Below are 5,966 nucleotides of genomic sequence, written 5' to 3' on the forward strand. Positions count from 1 at the left end.
TATATATATATATATATATATATATATGTCAGTTGTGGAGCTTGAACTCAGGGCCTGGGCACTGTCCCTCAGCTCTTTTGCTTCAGGCTAGTATTCTACTACTTTGAGCCACAGTGTCACCTCTGGTTTTCTGGTGGTTAATTGGAGATATGAGTCTCACTGACTTTCCTGCCTGGGTTGGACTTGAACCTCGAGCCTCAGATCTCAGCCTCCTGAGTAGCTAGGATGACAGGCATGAGCTACCAGTGACCAGCTGCCATCTACTTTTTCCTGGGTGATTTTAGTATCCTACTGATCATCTTTACCTGAATCACTTTATCCCACAGCAGTTCCAAAAGTTTAATTTTCCCCCCAATTAATTCTATCATTCCTTCTTTATCTATTGGTTTAGATGCTTCTGTAAGAAAGCATTTTCCCTCATCAGCCAAGATTGATTTGGTTACCCTGAGATACACATAGCATACATATAGATAATTCTTTCCTTTTAATAACCAATTTCCAAAAGAAGTGGTTAGTTAACAGCAGCCTATTTTAAATACTAGGAATGAAAGCAGAAATTGTGACAAGAGTTTTTGGTCCATTGTCTGACCCCTACCAACCACCTCTGGCAGGTGATTTCAGGAAGCAGAGCGTGACCACTACCCAGAATGCTCTGGGCAAACCGCGCTTCCGATCTCACCTCCAATAATGTTCACAGTCCTTAGGATCAGGTGGGTTGATCGTACCCAGGAGAAGTTGCTATTGTGTTGCAGGAAATCCTCCTGGTCCTATAATGTATGAGTCTGGTGTTCATCCTCCCTCTTCCATTTTATAAACACTTTTTCTTTTTCTTTCCTGGGGGTGAAGAATATTTTATTCCACAGACTGATGAAATTTGGTGCCACTTATTTTTTTTCCTCTCTAAAAGAAATTATTTGGACCATTCCAACAAGAACCCCTTAAGTGTGGGGCACTGGACGCTCATACCTGTCACCCTAGCTACTCAGGAGTCTGAGATCTGAGGATCGAGATTCAAAGCCAGCCTGGGCTGGCACTGTGGCTCAAGTGGTAGAGCACTAGCCTTGAATGGAAAAAGCCCAGGGACAGCACCTAGGCCCTGAGTTCAAGCCCTATGACCAACCAAAACAACAACAACAACAAAACCTCTTTAATTCCCAATCCTCGTTTCCCACCGACTCCACCATTGATCTAAAACCTTGTCCACCCAAGCAGTACAGACTCTTTGCTGTGTCCTCATAAGCCCTGCCCTGCATGCAGTTCCTCCATCTCCAGATCGTGTTCCTCCCCGGGAGTGGAGCTAGCTGCTCCTTCCTGATATCAGATGAAGTCTGGACTAGCCTCACAGTGACCCCTTTGCCGCCAGGCTGCAACATAAGCTCCGGGTCTAATTGGTGCTCTGCCTCTCTCAGCAGAACCTGACCTCTCTCTGAGTCTCTCTCTCCCTCTCTTAAAGCAACTGTCTGTGATTTTTTTTTTCTTCTTCTTCATTATGCTTACCAGGACGTATTAATTTGAACCTTTTCCGGGATGAAGCTTACTTTGCTTCTTTTTTCCTTCCAATCCCTCCCCCTCCTCGTCCCCCCCCCCCCCCCCCCCCCCCCCCCCCCCCCCCCCCACGCCAGCAGCAACAGCAGATTCAAGAATGCTCAGTCTCTAGTGGCAGGAAGGATTTGGTTTAAGGAGCCTCTGATCACCGCCATTAAGTTAATCCTATTATTCCACGGGTCTTACAGGAGCACTGTCCCTTTAAGCAGCGGTGGGCTCATGTTCAAATCCCCTTCACCACCCCCACCCCCACCCCAAATGAGAATATACCCGTCTTGCCCAGAAAACTGCCTGCCTGGGCCTCCTGGCTTTCTCCTACCAGACCTGGCAGCTTTCAAACCCATCCTCCACAAACACAAATGTGTCCTCTTGAAACACCACAGTCTTTGGGCTTCTACTCAAGGAAAAAAAAAAGTTCAAAGCCAAGTTCAGCTTCTGCAGCTGACCAATTCTTGGCCAGCAGCAGCAGCAGCAGCAGCACCTCTGGCTTTCTAATGATCATTGTACGATATCACCTGTACCCTAGCAAGTGTGCCTCTTTGAGCTAAAAGTACTCACGAGATGGAGACAAGGGTGGGAAAAGGCAAGGGAATATAGATTCGAATCAGAACCCAAAAGTTTTCTAGAATTTTGTTTTTTAATCATCTGTTCAAAAAAAAAAAAAGTGCAGGCTGCTTCTTGCTGCCTGAGGCTTTTTCTCTGTCTGTCTGTCTGTCTTTGTGTGTGTTTAGATGTGTGTGCCTGTCCTGGGTGGTGTCCCTGAGCTGCTTTTTCTCTTTTTATTTTATTTTATTTTTTTTTGGTCAGTTGTGGAGCTTGAACTCTGGGCTTGGGTGCTGTCCCTGAGCTCTTAGCTCAAGGCGAGCGCTTTGCCACTTGAGCCACAGCACCACTTCTGGTTTTCTGGTGGTGAATTGGAGAAAAGAGTCTCACAGACTTTCCTGCCCAGGTTGGCTTTGAACCACGATCCTCAGATTTCAGCCTCCTGAGTAGCTAGTATGACAGGCGTGAGCCACCTGCACCGGGCCCTGAGCTTCTTTTGCTCAAGGCTACCACTCTACCACTTGAGCCACAGCTCCACCACTTCTGGCTTTGTGTGTGTGTGTGTGTGTGTGTGGTTTATTAGAGATAAGAGTTTCCTGCCCACGCTAGCTGGCTTTGAACCATGATCCTCAGATCTCAGCCTCCTGAGTAGCCAGGATGACAGGCGTGAGCCACAGGTGCCAGGCTCTTCTTTCTTGTAACCGATCTTGAGGAGGCCTGGACGCAGTGTCATGAGCTCGCTCCCTGCTGAAGGGGATGATGCATCATTTGTGGGTTATAGCAGGGAGACCCCACTTCTCAGGCTGGTGGGGATCAGACCAAGAGGTCCCTGCTTCTGTTTTTTATTCCCCTCCCCCTTTTTTTTCTGCTTGGTGGCCTTCTTCCTCGTGGTTTTCCCTGGCACGAGCCCTTTCCTTTGGTGGCAAGGATGACTGAGGCAATCTGCCAGGCCAGAGGCTGGCTCTTCTTGTGAGACGCATTGAGATGTGTCTGTGTGGCTCAGCGTGTCGCCTAACGGTCCACCCCAGGGTCTTCCCAGAACACGACAGCATCGCCTAAAGACCATAGCCGGCTACCTAGCCAGAGAAATCAATGGATCGATACGTAAATAAATCCACAGGAGGGGAGTGGGAATGGGCTGAGACTTTGCATAACAGTGACAGGGCATTTTAGAAGATGGATGTGGTTGTGAGTTGGATGACCTCTGACTGAAGGGCTGTGATTCCAGCCCCGGGCTGTGGGAGAGAGAAAATGAGCCCTGTAAACACTTCCTCCTGGACATTCTTGACTCCAATCGATTCCAGAAGCCAATCTAATTGCTGGTCCAGACTCCAGCTTTGATTTTACTACCCCCCCCCGCCCCCTACTTCCCCTCTCCCCAGTCTCAAGTCCCTGAATTTCAAGTTGTTTGTATGAGCTGCTCTCAGTCCCACTGCAAACCTGTGTGTGTGTGTGTGTGTGTGTGTGTGTGTCTGTCTGTCTGTCTGTCTGTGTCTCTGTGTACTAGTGTATACTAGGACTTGAACTGAGGGCCTGGGAGCTGTCCCTTAGCTTTTCCACTGGAGCTCTACCACTTGAATCAAACCTCTACCCCTGGTTTTTATTTTTTTGTTGGTCGTGGAGCTTGAACTCTGGGCCTGGGTGCTGTCCCTCAGCTTTTCATCTCAAGGCTAGTGCTCTACCACTTGAGCCACAGCGCCACTTCTGGTTTTCTGAATGGTTTATTGGAGATAAGAGTCTCATGGACTTTCCTGCCTGGGCTGGCTTCAAATTGCCATCCTCAGATCTCAGCCTCCTTAATAGCTATGATTACAGGCCCAGCTGCTTTTGTTTTTGTTTTTTCCTAGCTAAATTGGAGATAAGAAACTCATGGACTTTCTGCCGGTGGTTAGCTTCTAACTGTGATCCTCAGATCTCAGCCTCTTGAGTAGTTAGGATTATAGGCGTGAGCCACCAACTTATCCGAACAAAGGGAGTTTTTCTAGCTTTGCTAGGGAAAAAAAAAAAAGTCATCTATAAGAAGTGCTGGAAGGCTGCTTCTTGGTCCTTGGGGCTTTTGCCAAGGGACAGATTTCTTCCCTCAACTAAATCTCTTCCAGGTCTTTTTCTTATTTTTGTTTTTTCTTTTCTTTTCTCTTTAAACTGAACCCTGTGGGCCAGGCAGGCCCAGGGTCTGAGGCCACACAGGCAGAATATGAAAGTGTATTTCCCAGATCTCCAAGCAGATTCTACAGGAGGAGGACTGACTGCATTTTCTCCTCCGCCATCTGAGTTCTTCTCCCATCTCCCCAAAGATATTTTTAAAAATCTGTTTGACAGCCAAGGTACTCGCCCTGCTACAATATTTATAGACTCTGCATTTATCAATGGGAAAATATAGATTCATTTGAATGATTCAGAAAAAAAAATCATGCCCTCCAGAGCCCAGAACTCAAACCCAGCATCTACAACCAGGCCTCATACAAAGAGAACCAATGTCCTGTCATGCATAATGTTCAAGGCGCACCCCTACAGGTCCTCTGGTTATGATTGCTCTGCTCTCAGATCTCCTGCTCATGTGTGTTTTGAGATGTCCTGTCTCCCAGATTTCTTTGAGGCCACAGAGCCTTTTAGCTTCCATGGAATCACTTTCTGTTTGATGATACCAGTAGATGCTGGCTGGCCATACCTGACTGTAGAGGCCACAGGGGACTCTCCCCAAATGAGTCATCAGTAGCCTGTTGAAGGATTCTTGGGAGTGCTAGAAAACCAGCTGAGCAAATAACATGTAGGACCCAGGGCTCTCATGTCAGCAGGCCCAAGAAGCAAGCCATAATGAATTGATGACCAGAGCCACTGTTCAAAAGTCTACTGGAAAGCCAGGCGCTGATGGTTCACACCTGTCATCCTAGTTATTCAGGAAGCTGAGATCTGAGGATCGTGGTTCAAAGCCAACCTGGGCAGGTAAGTCCATGTGATCTTATCTCCAATGAATCACCAGAAAACCAGAAGTGGTGCTCTGGCTCAAAGTAGTAGCGTGCTAGCTTGAGCTGAAGAACTCAGGCACAGCATACAGGCCCTGAGTTCAAGCCCCACAACTGGATACTGACTAAATCTGCTTTCCAGCTCCAACGGGGCCCAGAGTTGACATACTAGGATTAAGAGGAGAAGCAACAGAAGGAAAATGGAGGATTCTTTGCTTCGGGTCCCAAGCAGGTAACTATAGAGAGAATGTCTGGTGGGTGGAGGTGGGAGGGACTGCCAGAGTGGAGTTTGGTGCTTGCAAATCCATTTGGGGGTGGGTTTGTGCCCATCTGTAAGACCCCTCCCTGAAGTGCAAGTATGGCCCTGGCTTCTCACTCAAATGGAAGAGTGCTTTGTGGCTCACACCTGTAATCCTAGCTACTCCAGAGGCTGGGATCTGAGGATCATGGTTCAAAGCCAGGAAAACCCGTGAGACTCTTATCTCCAATGAACCACCAGAAAACCAGAAGTGGCACTGTGGCTCAAGTGGTAGAGCACTCACCTTGAGCTGAAGAGCTCAGGGACAGTGCCCAGGCCCAGAGTTCAAGCCCCATGACCTACAAAATAAATAAATAAATGAATAAATGAATGAAATAATATGACTCCCCTTTCAAGGACTATTCTGATTGAAATATAACATATGCACATGTGAACTATCACAGTGCTCCTCGTCCCCAGTACAATCGGTAGACCCTAAAAGACATAGATGACAGGGTGTTAAACAGGCTCTGTTTGGGAGTTGGGGGAGGTGTGTGTGGGGGGACCAGCAGGAGGCGGGAGGGGGCAAGAAGAGGGTGAAGGAGGATGAATATGACTGGAATACTTATACGCGTGTATGAAAATAGAACAATGAAGCCTGTGGAAATTGTTTTGAA

This window comes from Dipodomys ordii, unplaced genomic scaffold (genome assembly GCF_000151885.1).
Source record: "Dipodomys ordii isolate 6190 unplaced genomic scaffold, Dord_2.0 Scaffold15, whole genome shotgun sequence".
Classification (NCBI taxonomy): Eukaryota; Metazoa; Chordata; class Mammalia; order Rodentia; family Heteromyidae; genus Dipodomys; species Dipodomys ordii.